This window comes from Vulpes lagopus, chromosome 6, assembly GCF_018345385.1.
Source record: "Vulpes lagopus strain Blue_001 chromosome 6, ASM1834538v1, whole genome shotgun sequence".
In the NCBI taxonomy this organism is placed as follows: Eukaryota; Metazoa; Chordata; class Mammalia; order Carnivora; family Canidae; genus Vulpes; species Vulpes lagopus.
The window spans coordinates 64,585,867-64,604,740 of record NC_054829.1 but is presented as its reverse complement, the minus strand read 5'-3'; the positions used below and the strand labels follow the sequence as shown (position 1 = coordinate 64,604,740).

The following is an 18,874-nucleotide window of genomic DNA, read 5'->3' as shown; positions in this document are numbered from 1 at the left end:
TAAAACTATTAGCAAAATATGAGTCGAGAACTTCATTATAAATCATGGGCAGACTGACTCAAGTTTCTAAGGACTAGTACATCTAAATGGTAGGAATACTGGGGCACCTGGGAGGCTCAGTTGGTCAAGCATCCCACTCTTGATTTTTGGCTCTGGTCATAATCTCAGGGTCCTGAGATAAAGCTTGTCAGGCTTTGTGCTCAGTGGGAAGTCTACTTAAGATTCCCTCTCTCCCTCTGCCTCTGCCCCTCCCTCCACCCGCATGTGCTCTCTAAAATAAATACATTTTTTAAAAAATATAAATAAATGATAAAACAGTATTTTTTATTTCACAATTTAAGCAATCTATAAAATAATATCTTAGTCACTCAAAGGTAATGTTTGTTTATGACTGAGAGATCACACAGTCCTAAGGTGGAATTACAGGTACATAAATAATTGCAGTATGCCATGTATGATGGATAGTTTTATGTGCCAACCTGGCTAGGCTGCAGTACCCAGTTATTTAAATCAAACACTAATATAAATGTTACTGGCATTTTGTAAATGTGACTAATATCTACAATCAGTTGACCTGAAGTAAGGAGATCACCCTCAATAATCTGGGTAGATCTCATCCAATGAGTCAAAAAACCTGAAGAGCAAAATAAAGGTTTCCCTGAAGAAATTGAGAATCTGCCTCATGACTGCAGTATCAGTTCCTGCCTGAGAGTTTTCATCCTGACAGTCTGCCCTTTGGATCCCAGACTTAACAGCCACTACAATCACATAAGCCACTTCATTGCAATAAACTTTTTTCTATATGCCCTCATCCACATCCAAATTCTACTGGTTCTGTTTTACTGGAAAGCCCTGACTAATACAACATGATAGACGTCATGGCAGAAGTATGAACACACAAGGTGAACAATCTGTGGGGTTCGGGAAGCTTCCACAAAGGAGATATGGTTGAGCTGAGTCTTGAAGCTATGATACTATGCAGAGAAGGAAACGTGGTAAGGGCAGTAATGTCATGCAGGTTAGAGGAACCAGGATGGTCAGAAGTCCATAGGTTCAGGGAAATGCCAATTATTTCTCCAGGTACAGTGGAGAACTCCAGGTACACATAGGAAATGGTCAGAAGCTCTGTCTTCAGAATTGTGCTCTGTCCAAGGTGTGATGGGAGGCACCAGGGAATCTTAAGTAATAGAGAGACATGATCTGAATTACATTTTAAGAAGTTTGTTGTTGTTGTTGTTGTTGTTTTTAAGTAGGCTCCACTTCTAGCATGGAGCCCAATGCAGGGCTTGAACTCACGACCCTGAGATCAAGAACTGAGCTGAGATTGAGTCAGACTCTTTCACCTACTGAGCCACCCAAGTGTCCCACGGAAGATTACTTTTGTAAGGCAAAGTATGGGAGACAGATAATACTAGTCTTATATTTCTGCTCTCTCTCTTTACGAGAGGCAGTAAATGTTATAGAAACTCAAGTAAATTCTATTTTTAATTAATATTTATCATTGTAATTATAAAGAAGATTCAGAGAGCTGAATGAGTTAATACATTCCATTTAGTGTTTCATAAATCAAAATTCCAACTAACAAGCTGAGTCTTCCCTCTCCACAACCATAGAAATCTGGGGATTTTCCAAATGTTCCACCCACCCATAAAAACAGAGGTATACAAAAGGCAAGGCAACAATCTAACAACACATGGTTTACACAACTCAACTGTTCAAAAAGCAAAGTTTTCCAGCTAATAATTCACCACTTCAGGTCCTTTCTTGATACATGGCTGAGATACGAGGAATCATAATACTAGCCTGACTCTTCTGCGTGCTATTAAGCATATTCAATGCCTCCTTTTACCACAACCTTATTTCAACAAAGCAATATTCAGAAAACATCAGGAACACCAGACTGTCAGCAAGTGTCTAACCAGTAGTAGAAGCCCAAATGTGCTTCTCTGTGGCCACCCTCCTCACGCTCCATCCCAGCTAAGAAAATGCATCCTAATTTTTAACACGGAGTTACCACAGCAACAAAGTGAACAGTTAAAAAGCAATGAACTTAATCAATGCAAGTCATTGTTGGAAAGATTATCCCTTGAGACAAATCTCTCACTGCTAAGATTATTGCTATTTATCTGAAGTGTTTTCTGAAAAGGTAAGAATGACTGACTGAAGGCTTCAAATCAATGAGGTAAGTTTTTTTTTTCTTTCCAGGAGATAAAGCTCCCAGTAGACCTAAGCTACACTTTTAATCATGACATTAATCGATAACAATTACACCCAAGAGAATGCCAATATAGGTTTTCCAGGAAATCACATAGGGTTTAAAGTGCTATACTTGTAGAAGTAGTCAATATTATGTATTGTAAAACAGAATTTAGGTTGATGACTTTCTATTTCCCTAGGGCAAAATTTTGGTACTCTAGACCCAGAAATATTAGCCTAATGTTTCTCAAACAGTAATGTACTTATGAATTACCTGGGGATCTTGTTAAAATGCAGATTCTAAAAAAATTTTTAAAATAAAATAAAAAAATAAATAAAATAAAATAAAATAAAATAAAATAAAATAAAATAAAATGCAGATTCTGATTCAGTTGGTCTACAGTGGAGCCTGAGATCTACATCTTTACAAGCTCCCAGGCGATGTCCATGCTGCTGGTCAGCAGACCACCTGAAGTAGCAACGTGTCAGCACACATTACTGTTCCATCAGGAGAAAGAGCACACAGAGGCATGCACACTGGTGGAGAGATGCTGACGACAGAAGGATCTGACTCTAAGAGAAATTGTACTTCTAGAATTTCAACCTTAATCTGCCCTCTTATAAAATGACTTGAGAAAAATGGCAATGCTAACTACACCTATCTTGAGGAGTAGCATTTTCCACATGTATTCTCAGGAACCCCAGTTATCCAGGACATGAATAGGTGTTGCCAGAAAAATAAGACACGAACAGGTGACTCAAGAGTCACAGAACTGAGTCAACCAAACGTTAAGTAATAATGGCTAACATTTGTTAAGCACTTACTATGAGCCAGGTGTCGTTCTAACTAGGTGATACGGAATAGCTCGTTTAATCTTCACAGCAACTTTACCAGGTAGAAACGATATAATCATCCCCATTGCACAGAGGTGGAGCAAGGAATTGAAGTGAGCTAAGGGTCTCAGGGTTGGTGTGTGGTGGCGCCAGGGTGTGCTGCCGCCACCCTCTGGAACAGGAGCACCCTTCAGTGTTGATGGGAAGTGTCAACGGCCACAAAGTGATAACAAGTCCGTGTAGGCTGCCAACGAAGGGAGATGTGCAAGGGAGAGGAGAGAGGAAAATTTAAAAGTTAGGGCAAGATAGCAAATGAGAACAAGCAGGAGAAAGAACAGTTAGAAAATGAAAGTAATGTTTGGAAAAAAAAAATTAGACGTATGAGAGTGTGATGTGAAAACAGGCAGCACCCACTCAGGCTTAGATGCCTGCAGAAAGACCAGCGAGCGTGCTGGGTAAATAAACACCCAGGAGAGGAAAGCAGATCAAGTGGTGGATCTCCCCAGCCTGCAGGAGGACTTGAATGGTTTACTAGTACCAAATCCATGAAAAAGCACTCAAAGACAACAGAGTCATGATTATTCTTCTACTAATTACCTAATTTACAGATTATCTGTGTCCCCTGCTGGGTCTCTTTCTTCTTCCTACAGGATTGTTTGGATATTTTGCTTCTAATTAGCAACTTTGTAAGCCAAAGTAGGGAGAAGAGGAGACTATTAAATGGGGGGAGAGGGGAGTGTTGATTTTTGTTTGCTTGTTTAGTTTGTTGCTCTTCTTTTGGGATCTAGCAATAGGGTTGGGAGAGGGAGTAGGATGTGAAACGAGCAATGCAAGTACATTCTTATTAATCCTAGATTTCAAGCAACCTTCTCTGCCTGGACTCCATGTTGCTAGACCCAGTGTGAATTATGTATTCTGAGCTAGAAAACAGCCAGCACATCAGGCAGAGTATACCTCAGGTCAGGCAGAACTATAAACAAAGTAGTTGTTTGGTTAGATGAGCACTGGGACACAGTTCAGATGGTGCAGACAAGCATTAAAACAAGAACTGACCTCAGAAACTTCTGACATTCACCGATCCCTAATGCACTATATATAGAGAGATGCTCATGGAAAATTCTACCACTTGCTCAAGGAAAAGAAAAACCTTAATTGGAGACAAGGAACTGGCTTTCTGCATCCAGAAATGATCTGACGTATAACTGTATTCACAAGTACAAAAATTAAGGTAATTCTTTCAAATGAAACAGGAGGGGTCTCTTGGCCCCCAAGATTGAAATGTGTCTGAACAATTATTCTTCACCATCACCTCCGCCTTGCTAGCACTGCTGCCTGGTACCTACTAGGCACCTCCCTGTGTAGGGTTCTAAGGTGAAGCAATCTAATTTTGTTATGCCAGTACTTCAACCGACATTTACAAACTTTTCAAATATTTTAATTTTATCTAAATGTTTTTCATCAGCATGTTCCTTTTTACAAGAATCCTTTATTGTTCCAAGACACAAATCATATCCCTTTGAATTCCAGATGAAAACATTTTAGGCCTATTTATGATTGTATTTCAATAGACATGTATACACATGTAAAGCAGCTTCAGTGTTATTTAAAAATACACTTCAATAGGTCTCATTGTGTTGATATTAGCAAGGCACTTAAGAAAATGCTTCCAGGTGGCAGGCACCTGCTACGGCTTTGAAACACCAACCTCAAAACCTATAGTCAAGCACCAAAATGGGGAAGAGCAACAAACTATATATTTCAGCACCTAGCAGTTTTGGCAGCTCATTTGGAACTGGTTATTGCCAGCTGGGCATTTTGCCATTTCCTTGAGGCAAAATTAAAGTGGAAGATGCAAGGGTTTTATTGTAATTTTCCACCACATATTTATATCATTATGGGTTTTGTGCTGCTCTAGTCCCCACACAGTCTCACTGAATATCTTCTTATTATGTCACTGAAATTTGAAGCAAATATAGGATGATGCAGTGAAAACAAGTGGGCACTGTGTATAGTAAATGATTGCTGAAGATAACACTATGCCTATCAGAATGGGCTACATAATTTGCAGGCCCTGAGCAAGATGAAAATGCAGGGCCCTATGTTCAAAAGACAGGAGAAAAGTTCCATTAAAGGTACTAAAATATAAAAAAATAATAATAATAAAGGTACTAAAATATCAAGATTCCTCCTTTCTGCTGCAGTTTCTTCTCTCAACTTGCCAAGGCATTGTTTATTTACTAGTCCCTGCTGTGATCCCTCAGGCACAGGGTGATCTGCAAAGCAAGTGCTAGGAAACAGCCAGCTAGGCCCCCCACACACACACAAACCGCCCCCTCTCCCCCATTAGGTATTGAGTCTCTCCTCCCCTGCAGCTGCAGACCAATGCTCCGTGCACTTCTAGGGGCAGAGAAGTCAAGTCAGGGATCTCCCTTCCCAAAGACACACCACCCCAACCCATCCCCAGCAGTACTGAAAATCTCAGATACATCAGGCACCTACATTGGAGTAGGTGAGAAGTTTACCCCACTGAGGCATCCTTGTGACTCTCCTAGATGGGGACAACTGCATCAGAGTCCAGGCCTGAAATGTTCCTGGGATCTTGCTCTAGAGCCCACCCTATCCCTGCCAGGTATGAAAGCCAACAGCAGCTGTGGGACAGGAATGTGAAGGAAAAGGCCAGGTCTGTTGGGTTCTAGGGGGTGTGGGACTCAAGCAATTGAAAGCAGAAGAGAACCTATCCCAGATCAGAGGCTCCATTATCTTGTCAGACTTCACTTACAAAACACAAATTCAAACATAAAACTAGGGATTTCTGTCAGGGGCCCATGAAGCCAGCCTTCATTCATAAAAAACTCTAAGGTCTGTGGGCCTGTGCTTACTTCTGTAGCATATATACCATAAAATTGGACAAAGACATTAGCACGACTCCCGCACAAGGATGACAACCAAATTTATTACATGTTCCCTATTTTTATTTTATAGAACTAAATACGAATAAACACAAAACTGGGAAAACCTGAATAAAATGGGGGAAAGGTGGATTGTGTCAATGTCAGTATCCTAGCCGAGATATTATACCAGTCTTGCAAAATGTTACCATTGGGAGAAACCATGTAAACTATATGGAAATTTCTCAATTATTTCTTACAACCATATATTGTCATTAGCTCAATTTTTAAAAGATCTGAGGCCTATTAAATGGACAAAAAACAGCATATAAGCTATTATTACCAAAACTACCTATACCTAGATATATACAAAACATTAAATTGAATGTAATTTGAGGATGATATATAAAAGAACAATTCTTTAAATAACTAACTCCAATGCAAAATCTGTAATCAGCATGTTAACCAAATTGTACACTATCAAGAGGAATGTGTTCAGCTATATTTCTTATTAAAACTTCTCTTACCTACTTAAGATAAAATGAAAACACACAATCTAGAAACTATAAAAATACTCTAGCAACCAAGTGGTCTATGCAAAAGCATGCCTTTATTCACAAAAGGGGGATAAATTTGTATTAAATAGCACAAAATCAACTTTAAATTGTTAAGTTACTGCACCCAGAAAGTTGGTTTGGGTACCATTTTACAACTGAAAGTACATATTTGATGCTGGTACAGTTACTTAATTTTTATATACATAAGACAAAACATCTTGCCTGTCAAACGCTAAAAAAAAAAACAAAAAACAAAAAAAACAAACAAACAAACCCTAAAGTATAATAGGGAAAATCTGAATCTCCAGACTGAGTTCCCAAGGAACTGAGCCAAGTGAGAATTCTTTTTTGCTTTTGAAGACTGTGTATGTGAGCAAATCCCCAAAGGGGATCAATCTTGTCACAGTCCTGGGGGAAAGGATGTAGCCATGTCTATAGGGCCTCTGAGATAAATCCTGCTCAAAGGTCACCTAATTCTACTAGGACTGCATTAAGTAAAATAATAGAAGAGACTCACTCAACACCACAGAGCCGAACACATTGAAAATACTCTACAGACATTAGCAATTTATATCAACCATGGCAGTCTGTTCCCATTCTGACCTCTCAAGTGCTCAGCACCAACTCAATATAAATTATGCATCCCATTACTATTTCTTGCTCAGTCAGACAGCTTTCAGAGCCAAGATAAACCCACCTTTGGTTCAAGCCAGGACTTTACAGAGAGACCTGAAGAACTGATTACACAAAGAAAGAGGTTTGGGATCCAAATTAGTTTTGCCGCTGCTAACTCTGTACCTCCGGGTAAAACACTGAGCTGTTCATTAGTAAAATAGAATTTGAATTTCAAAGATAAATGAATATTCATTCACTTCGGGGAATTACATACTAAGGCATTCAAAAAAATTTTTGTTGAATGGAAGACTGAATTAATGAATGGATATGTACAGATTTTTCTCCAACCTGGCTTTTTTCTTTTCATAGCTAAATTCCCTTTCAGCTTTATTTCAGAGTTAAAATGCCGAAGTAGACGGGAAGGAAACACAAATAAAACAGCACTTTGCTCATGACCTCACTTGACTGTATCGTGCTGCACCCTACATAATTAATCACTGTCAGCACCAGTCAGATGTGGATATGCCAGCAACTGCATGTCAGGGTTTGCCAGGTGTGGCAGATTACTGAGTCTTCATCAAGCCAAGCTCTGAGGCTGGGAGTCTAACAAAAAAGCACTTAAGAAGCCTCCCAAAGCAGGAGAGCAGCGTTGGCTGTCTATCAGTGTCTCCTTGCTCTTGGTGCCCTAGTTCTGCTCTGGCCTCTCAAGTTCCTGGATTCCTCAGCTCCTGACTGTGCCAGGGTACTAAGGAACTGGGCTTCTTCCTGTCCCAACGTGGGCCTTCAAGTCCAAAGCAGCTTACCTCTAATGTCTGCATGTGCCTGCCCTAACCTCAGTCTGCACACCTGACTTTGGTACACTTTCTCAAAAGCATATTCAAAGCCCTCCCCTCTTGGTGTAGGCTTGGATCCCAGGCTGGCTGGGTGCCCTCTTGGCGATTCCCTGCTGCCTCCATTGCTGGCACCAACACAAATACAGCTTTGTATCTACTTGCCACAAAAACCTTGACTCTGTTCTATTCCATCATTGATTCTTTAGCACTCAAAACTAAGTCAATTATATTTCATGAAATTTAATGAACTCTGTGCAAAAATATTAATGACTAAGCAAAATATAGGTTAAGCGCAAACCTGAATTGTGTCACTATATATGCTGTGAAAAGGATGGCTTAATCCTTAAATAAACACCAGTCTAAAAGAAGATGACAAAAATGTGTAGTTGAACACAGAGGAACAATGCAGTGTTTTGTCTTATTTCTTAAAAACCAGTTATCTAAAATGTGTCATTCAAATCAATGGCCATGCTAAGTTCCCGGCTTTTCCTCCAAGCTCTATTTCAGAGGTTTCTTACCAGTTTTAAAGCTAAAAAAGCTACTAAACATGTATGTCAAATGACCTTTTAATCATCAAAGAAAAATTACCACAGTTAACTGCACAGTCCTGTAACATTAAATAATTAATCATCACATGGCAAAACTACCATTAGAAGTATCTAAATTATTTAAGAAAAATCAAACATATGGTAATTAGCTATTTCTTTCCAATCCACTAGAACATCATAGTTAGCCTGAATACCATCGAGTCTCATGATTTATATCCTCCCAACATATTTTCACTTCTTCATTCTACAAATTCAGTTTCAAAATGTCCCTAAGAGGGTAACTGTTGTGAGCAAGAGGTTAGACATAACAATGAGAGGAAAATCCAAGTACATTATACAAGCCTTTGGCTCAAACGCAGATCTGAATTTGAAAAGAGAAAATGTGGAGAAATTTACTGATAACAACCTAACCATCAATTCAAGTTGTACTTAACTGGAAAGCCTGGAACTATTTACAGAACTATGCAATGGAACGTTCACTAATAATTCAACCCGATGCATCATGTAACAGCCACCCATCTGGAGAGTCTCCTTGTCTCAGGGTTCTTCCCAGACCATTAACAATGTTAAAAGTCTTAAGTGGACTCCCTGTCCACTGTCCACTTCTTGCTGTGCTTCTTATACAGCACAACTCCAGACTCCATTTTTATTTCCAGGTAAACTAAAGAAATGATAGAAGATCTTTAGTCTAGCAGTTTCAATGTGGTACCAGTGTTCTATGTATTAATAATACTCATTTCTCCATTAACTTTAAAAAAAATATTTCTACCTTCAATGTAGGTACAGGCAAAGAGAAGAATTTAATGAATGGAACACAGCCATGTCAGTATTCAATCAAAATTCCCCTTGGGGATCCCTGGGTGGCTCAGTGGTTTGGCGCTTGCCTTTGGCCCAGGGCGTGATCCTGGAGACCCGGGATCGAATCCCACATCGGGCTCCTGGTGCATGGAGCCTGCTTCTCCCTCTGCCTGTGTCTCTGCCTCTCCCTCTGTCTCTCTGTGACTATCATAAATAAATAAAAATTAAAAAAAAAATTCCCCTTGGAAGCTTTTCATCAGCAGTTGATAGAAATCAACACAGAGAGAGCACCAGAGTCCCTGAGCTATCACCACAGCCTACTCAAAAAACCCCAAAAACAAAAAACTAACCATGTGCCACAATAGAACCACAGTGGTACGGAGTTGATTTTCATTCTTTTTCAAAAAAAAAAAAATACGGTTTGCTTTTGCTTACATCTCTTGTTATGAAACTTGTGAAACATAATGATAGAAAAATTGTTAGCCATAAACATATCTAAACAATTTAGAAAGTTATTCACTTTTTAAGTTCTTATCACTCACCGTCCAAAATATGAACTACTTTTAATTATCTACTGTCTTTAATTGCTTAGGTGATTATTTTTTCTATTAAATATATGTCCTCAGCCATATCATTAATAATCCTTCATAAGTTTATAGGTACTCTGACTTTACCTTGTGTTAAAAGGTCGGTTGGGGATTCTTCAGCTTTGCTAATGGTTTTATATTTCAGTAGAGTGTTAAAACTGTTGCTAGGACTGAATGTCTGTGTCCTCCCCACCAAAAAAAAAAAAAAATTCCCATGTTAAAACTCAAACCCTCAATATAAGAGATGGGGCCTTTGGGAGATAATGAGGTCATGAGGGTGGAGCCTTTATGGTAGGATCAGTGCCCTTATGGGAGACACAAGAGGGCTTGCCCTTGTTTGCTCTCCTCATGCAACACAACATGATGGCCATCTGCAAACCAGGAAGGGAGCTCTCACCAGACACTGGATCTGCTGCCACTTTGACTATAGACTTCGCAGCCACCAGAACAGTGAGACACAAACATCTGTTGTTTAGGCCACCCACTCCATGGTAATTTGTTATAGCAACCAGAAGTAAGACAGCTGTCATTCAGGATATTATGTACTCAATAAAGTAAATAATCAATTTCATGTACTGCTACGATTATTAAAAATGGTCTCCACATATTGAAATGCCCCCAAGGTCCTGGCGGTCCTAGAGATCATGCTTTCTCTGTTGCTACTTCCAGTATAAAATAAATATAAACTACCTGTGACCTACTAGGCTTCAGAAATTACTCAATTTAACCACATTTAGGTTAAAAAAAAACATTTTAAGGACTGAAGGCTTCCAACTAATTTTTCTAAGCATACATTTACGTACTCTACTTTTACGCTAGCTGGGTTTGTGAGTGTGTGTATATGTATATGCATTTTAAGAATGAGCCTATATCTCTTTGAATAAACTTTGAAAAGGTGTTTTCTTTCAAGTTTACATACCTGACATCTGTGAAATTTTACACTAAATGTTCTTCACAAGAACTATACAGTAGGACTCCTTTTAAATCAAAATGAAGCCATGCTATGAGTAAGGAAAAGTCCAGAGGTGAATAAATCTAGTTAGCCTTCTAATAATGCCTTCTCTCAGAGAAGCCAAAGCACAAAGATGAGTGGCAAACTGATGCATTTCAACTTCTGAGAAGATCAGGTTACAAAAATGCTCTGTAGTTCTTCAGTTAGGGTCCCCTAACTTCTCTAAGGAAGAGCCCTCTTCTCTAAAGAGAGAGCTATGGGCTGTTTCCCACTAACATACCAGGAGGAAAAAGGATTAGTGTAGTAAGATTGCAGGAAGGGAGATACTCATTTTTATTTAACAAACATATACCATTTACTATATCCTAGGCACTATTTTAAGTATTTTATAAACATCAACTCAAATCCTCATAACAAGCATATGCATAGGTACAATTACATAATTCCCATTTTACAGATGAGAGGGACGGGGAGATAGAATAATGTGTCTGAAACCAGTTGGTTAGTAAATTGCTTGACCCAATGTTTGAGCCCAAGCTCTAAGACTTCAGAGTCCGTGCTGTTAATAACCACCCTACTACTCTGCTTCTTCTGGCCACTGACTCCTTAATTCTTCTCAAAAATTCCACCCAAAAATCCAGGAAGAAAGAAAGGACAACATCTTTATTACGAAAAAAAAAGTAAAAGTATATAGCTTTGGAAAGTTTTCCATTTCAGTAAAAGCCAACATAACTATTTTTCATTGGAAAAAAAATGGACTTCCAAATACAAATGACAAAAACAGCAGGGAAGGAAATTCTATTTTCAAGTTTCTAGAAGGTTATCATAAACAATGAAGAGAGAAAAACAAATTAGAGTTTTCAAAAATGACATTTGACAGTATCTCTTCTCCCTTGCTGTCCATGAAGAGTTGCCTGCACTATGGACAGTGACTGTGCAGAGTACCCTAAGGTGTGAACATTAAAGATGACCGTGCTTGGAAAGAAAAAAGAAGCATATTGTAAGCTAATGTAAATGCACAGTAAGGTCTGAATGTTGTGGAAATAAGCCCAGTCTGCTTCTCAATTCATGAGTTTAGCTGAGATGTCAGAACAGATGACAAACAACAACAAACAGAAACACCATACCACACAATTCTCTCCAATAGTGGGGATAAAGATCCATAGCAGCTTATTTAATTTGATGCTAATTTACTTCCTTGTTTAAACATTCTAAATATTTGCTATCTACTAAATATTCATGTATTATGCTTTACCTTGAGGGTTTTATTCTCCAAGGAATTAATTTATAAGCACCTGTAATAAAAAGTACTTTCCTCAAAATAACAGCAAAAACTTTTATTTGAAGACTTACTATCAACTAGTTGGTTAACATAGAGAACTGGAGATGAACTCAATCTTCTTGGCACTTAAAATTTTAAATACTAAGATAGGTATTTCATTTGAAATAAATACTTCATTTTATTTCAAAATAAAGCAAACAATTTTATCTGTTCTCCAATACAATTATTTTTGTTTGGTTTTGGTAACAATGAAAACCCAATGGTAGACTTTTTCTTTTCTCACAGTACAAGAAATAGCTTATTTGCCAAAAATCGGTTTATTCAGTCTGCTTCTTTTGAACCTCAACATTTTTGAAGGGTCTGCTTTATTTCTGTGTAAAGTTTCATAAGTAATAATAATTTACTCAAAGAAAATTAATAACAGTTTATTTTATATTAGATGTGATAATAGACTACTAGTGCAAATCCAATGATGAGTTAAAGAAAAAAAATTGATAAAGCAAAATCTACCAGCTTATTAACTCATAAATAAGGAATATTCTACTAAGGAAAGACAGTAGAGTACACTGTATTCTTCAAAAGTCAATGTCATAAAATACAAAGAAAAGCTATGAGAACGTCCACATTAAAGGAGGGTAAAGACAGAAACCCAACAAATGCAATACCTGATCCTAGGCTGGCTCCTACAAGATGGGAAAATGCTCTAAGGGAAGTTACTGAATCAGTAGATATAACTGTAATACAGATGAAAGATTAGAGTATTCATCCATGATAAATTTATTGAGGTTGATAATTACTCTCTAGTTCTATAAAAGAATACCCTGCTCTTGGGAAATATACACTGCAGTGGATGAATGCAAAGGCTCATAGTATATAACACACTCAAATGGTTCAGGGGGAAAAAAAGCATGAGAATGAAGGGAAGACAAATGGGGTAAAATTATTTGGGTGAACCTGGGTAAAAGCCAGAGGACATATCTTTGTATTATTATCAGTTTGTAAATTCTCTGTGAACTGAAAATTATTTCCAGAAAAATAGTCAGGAAAAGGGGGTGTGGGAAGGAGGCAACAATGAAAAGCTATTGATCTGAACCAGAAATATGAATTAAATCCCATGGATTGAGTTCATTCTTTATAGCACACAGAAATGGAGTCCCTGAAACATGCCCTCAAGATACTAATATTATGTTGCAGACTATCACAGACATTCGAGTCTCAAAAGGCCTTGGTCCACATAGAGTACCAGTTATTTCTAAAATTAAGGTCTCCAAAAAGGCACTCCTAAATACACTTCAGTTTATCAGCCACGATAAATTCTCAATGTCCACAATGAGAAGGTGAGGAATACACACCCACCTTAAACACAATGGTTGCAGGATCACAAAGCCATTCCAGATCAGCTCTGGAAATAAGGTTCATCCACACCACCAAGGCTACAACTCTACTAATAGTCTGATTCAGTAAATATTTACTTAGTGCCTGCTATGTGCAGGCACTGGGCTATGCTAGGAAGAGAAAATGAATACGCTTAGGCTTTAATCTTAAGGAGCTTAAAACCTAAGGAGAAAAAGACATATAATTCTGTAATTACAATACCATCTATGAAATGTTGCTGTAATAAAGGCATATATGGAGTATTCTGAGAAGGTCTCAGTGAATAGGTAAACTTCACTCAGTTTTTTCAATAAACATTTATTCTGTGTCAAGGGAAGGAAACTTCAAGATGAGTAAGTGCTTCCCCAGTGGACAGGAAAAGAAGTGAGAAAGGAATTCCAGGTGAACGCAATTAGTAACATAAGACAAAAGCATAAAATCAGGAAATTTTTAAATTTTAAAAAATAAAATATTTTTTTAAAAAATAAAAGGTTCACAAACTAATTCCAGGAAAATGTAAGCTGTTTTCATTGAATAGTAAGATCAGTATGGCCGGGAGTACAACATCTCCTGGAATGTAGATAACAGGGGAGACAAAGCCAATTAGAACCAGATCCTGAGTGGCCTTTGTATACATGCTAAGAAACTACAAAGTAATCGATGGAGGGAATGGTAGAATGCTTGCAGCAGGAAAACCTAAGTGATGAAATTTCTTGTTTTAGAAAGACAGTTCCAGCTAAAATGTGAAACCGTGTATGACCAAGAAAAGATGGGAGTCAGGAAGAAGAGTTCACATGTGATTGCAACAGTCTTCAAGTGCTGTGATCAGAGCTTGAACTAAAACAAACTCTCTGGGGAAAAGAGACAGTTGAGGAAGTAGAGTGAGCAGGATTCAGCAAGCAGATGACTGTGAACAATGGGATATGGTGGGGATGGCGGTCATCAACAGTGACTGAGTTTAAAATGCCAGTGTAGTATGCTCAGTATCTCTGGGGATGGTCAATACAGAATTTAGAATAATGAGAAATACACTGAATTTCAGAAGAGGATTTAGCATAAATGTAAAGATGCTAGGGTCATATTGATGATGATTAAATACACGATAATTTTCTTATATTCTCTACGAAAGGATTTAGTAGATTGAGAAAACAGTTAAGAGTAATTTAAAGATGATCAAAACGGAAATAAGCTAAGAGAAGGAAGAAGAATGAGAGGACAGAATTATATGGTAACCAGCACTCTACGGTACTTGTATATGGGTTAGACACCAGTGACCACAGTTCAACCAACATCCAATACACATTCACTACAATGTTTAGGTACTAGATGTTTTGCTACATCCTGATTAGCACCATACTGGCTAGACTCCATCCATACTGGCACCAATTTTCAACTCTGAGTATGACAGTGACTTTTAAGTGTGGATACAGTTCAAGTTAAGTTCTCATTCTATTCACTCTTGCCTACACACTGAACTACAAAATTAAACAGAAGACTCCATTTTAAAAGGAAGCATAATGTTGGGAAATATCAGGAAGGGAGACAGAACATAAAGACTCCTAACTCGGGGAAACGAACTAGGGGTGGTGGAAGGGGAGGAGGGCGGGTGTTGGAGGGGAATGGGTGACGGGCACTGAGGTGGACACTTGACGGGATGAGCACTGGGTGTTTTTCTGTATGTTGGTAAATTAAACACCAATAAAAGTTAATTAATAAAAAAATAAAAAATAAAAAAAAAAATAAAAGGAAGCATAAGAGCACCTGGGTGGCTCAGTCAGTTAAGCATCTGCCTTCAGTTCAAGTCATGATCTCAGGGTCCTGGAATCAAGTCCTGCATTGGGCTCCCTGCTCAGTGGGGAGTCTGCTTCTCCCTCTCCCCCCTCCCTGCTGCTCATGCCTGCTCTCTCTCTCTCTCTCAAATAAATAAATAAAATATTTTTTAAAAATAAAATTAAATAAAAGGAAGCATAATCATGGACACTAAGAGTCCTTATAGCCATTCAGGGCTTATAAAGCAATACAAAGAAAAAAAGGTTCACAAACTAATTCCTGAACACTAATTCTTCAACTCTTCTTTTAAAAATTACTGATGAGGGGTGCCTGGGTAGCTCAATCGGTTAGGTGTCTGCCCTTGGCTCCAGTCATGATCCCAGGGTCGTGGGATCAAGCCTGCATCAGGCTCCCCAGTGGGTGGGAGACCTGCTTCTTCCTCTCCCTCTGCCCCTGCTCGTGGTTACACGCTCTCTCTCTCTCTCTCTCACACATAAATAAAATTCTTCAAAAAAATTACTGATGAAAAAAATAATAAACCATGGTTCAAATAATGCAAACTTCTGATTTCAACACAGCAATGCCAAAAGATTCTGGATTAAACAATGAACTTCCTCCACATGGAATGCCTGCTCATCTCATGTGAGAGCATGTGTGCGTGCATACACACACACCCACACACAACCTCCTCAAACGCAGGTTTTATAGTCATAGCAGCCTTTTAAACACATTGTGTTTATCCCCTACAGTGACCACCAGCCTCATGTAATCAACTATCCTTTCATAGAAATGGTGATACCTATAATATTAACTCAGCATAGCAACCAAGTTTTACTACTAATTCTATGAACTAATTTATTCTCCATATAATTTTTTTTCTTTTTAAATTTCATGATTAACATACTACCCAGATCTCCAATGTTTTTGGCCTCCCTAGTCACCACAGAAAGCAGTCTGTTTTTCTTGTACAATCTTTTGAATAAATAATACCCAGTCATCTGACTGCAAGTATTCATTACACATGAGCTATAGAAAATAATCAGTCACAGATCAAGTTTAGTAGCTTCAAAACAAATGACGTAGGTATGATTTATACAGAATTCTTCAAATGGTTCACCAGAAATGGTCTAAATTTTGTCCTATGTGCATTATACAACCTTCTTTTTCATTTTGTGAATATTTTTGAGTCAACATTCACTTTATCCCTTTGTAACTCAGCAAATAAAGGCTCAGCTCCAAAATGGTTTGCCATTGGTCTAGCATGTTAATAGAGCAATAATTATTTCAGTGCTTCAATCTGGTCAAAAGATGACCTTATGATGAACCTCCTGTGAGAGAAACAGCATTGTTTATAAATAAAATCTCATGCAGGGAGATCCTTAGCTTCAAAGGAAGAAAGCAATCACTATGTTTGTAGGCAGTTAATGTTCTGCCCTTTACTTTAGGTACATAATATCTACATTTTCATCAACATTTTTAAAAATGTTGCTCTAAGTACAGAATCCTGGGTTTTGTTCATGCATATCTGGAAACTATTCTGTTTAGGGAATATCCCACAAGCAGCTAGGATGCAAAAAAGACATTCTTTACGGAGTCTTGCTACTAAGAAAATACTCCCACAGTTCTTGGTTCAGTCCCACCACTGTCTTAAAGGGGAATCTAACTAAAGAAGAGCTGGATATTTCTGTGAAGAATCAAGATATCTCTACAAATCCAGAGAAAATTTAGAGTTATGCCAAAAGTAAATTATACAAAAGACTAATTCAAGATTGGAAATGGTGCAGTACAGGTTTAAAAATCACATTTGAATTCAAACAGACTTGAGTTCCCAGATTTTACAGGCTGGATAACCTTTGACAAGTTACTGGACTTTGCCAAGAATCCAGATGGAAATAATCGAATGTTATATGTGAATAAACTGAGCCTAGCACTTGGTAACTAACCCACAGGCACTCACTAAATATTACCTTCCTTCCTGACTTTCCATTTTGATACTGTCAGTGACAAAATCATTAGGGAATTCCATACTCTTTTATTATGCAAGTGTGCGGTTTGCATTTCAATGATTACCTGCCATTCTGTAAACAAAGAATATCATAAATATCCCATTTTGATACATGGTAACTACCAAAAGTGGGTTCATGAGCTATTTTCAATATTTATTTCCATAGCCTATGTGTTCACAGAAAAATGCAAAAGATAATTCAAATGTAAATTATTTTTTAAAGATTTTATTTATTTGTGAAAGAGAGAGAAAGAGCACATGCACACAAGCAGGGGCAGGGGCAGAGGGAGAGGGAGAGGGAGAGGGAGAAGCAGACTCTCCACTGAGCAGGGAACCCAATGTGGGCTGGATCCTGGAACACCAGGATCATGACTTGAGCCAAAGGCAGATGCTTAACTGACTGAGCCTTGCAGGTGCCCCTCAAATGTGAACATATTAAAGTATACATGTGATTATAAAATGTAAACAAGGCTCATAATCTTAAAATACCCAGGGTCTTCATCCCATCAGACTGGTTGATACAAATGACAAAATCATGGAATGAATACCACACTACCACTTCCTCTGTATTATCCTAGTAAACTGGATCAAATACAAATGCTCTTTAGTGGGACACTGTCTCTATTATATACCCCAAGAGCTGACATAATAAAGAAGGTCAAGTCCACTTCTGTAAAGTTCTTTAGTAATCACTCAGAGGACAGACACATTAGGATGACCATTATAAATTATTGATGGAAAAGGAGTGGAAAAAAAGCTTTATAGTTTTCGATTCCCAATTGTAAATATCCCAAAATATCATATTCACATTAATAAACATTTTTCATCTTAATGATGAATAGCCACCTGCTGAAGTAAAAAATAAAATAAAATAAAATAAACAGGAGCCCACTTCTAATTGGAAACAGCAAGATTGTGTGTATTTTCCATTGTGTATTTTGGCTCTCCAAATGTTCAATTTGAGAACTCTGAGGTTAAGCCTTAGAAACTCCCCCAGTTCTTCATAAACTGACACATTCCTCAGACACACACTGCATGCATTCAGTATAATCAGAATATGCACAGTTGGAATGCCATGCTTGAGGCCTTTGCATTTTTTAATCAGTTTGTGTGAATTTTAAGTGAGTTATCAGCTATGCTGATGGTGCAGCAATTCTGTATTTGGAAAGTTTTTAAATGGAAGTAATAGGATCCGAATGTTTTAATGTTCCTTTATTCATTTCAGAGAAACAGCCTCTGTCACACTTGCTACCTTCTGCCAAAGTCTACAAGGATCAAACTTAGTGGTAGCAGATGAAGCTAAATAATGTTTTGTCCAAGTTTCCAAAACAAGCTTTCACAATTTTCCATTTATGAAAATTAAAGGTGGGAGCTATATTTTATCATTTTGAACAACCAAAATAATTTTTAAAATACACTTGATTTTTAACTCTTCCATCCCCCTTCAAAATTCTAGCCACCATTATTTTAAGTAGCACCAGCACATGGTGGCCCCTTTCCTTCCCTGTTACAAGAGCTCTATCTGTGGGAAATCAACTTAATAGAGTCAATTCTCATATTCTGTTCAGGGCCTTATACAAATAATCAGGCACAATGTTAGTCTCTCCAATTATAATCCATGTATCAAGTGATTTG

General features: G+C 37.9%; 1 protein-coding gene and 1 non-coding gene across 3 annotated transcripts in view; one reads left to right on the top strand and one right to left on the bottom strand.

Annotated features, from left to right (window-relative positions):
* PRKD1 (protein kinase D1) overlaps positions 1-18,874 on the bottom strand; it is a 326,655-nt gene that overhangs the window by 211,431 nt on the left and 96,350 nt on the right. The gene's annotated exons all lie outside the window — the stretch shown is intronic.
* Positions 5,902-6,003, top strand: LOC121494028. Its single transcript, XR_005988671.1, has one exon. It is a non-coding gene; the product is annotated as a U6 spliceosomal RNA (small nuclear RNA).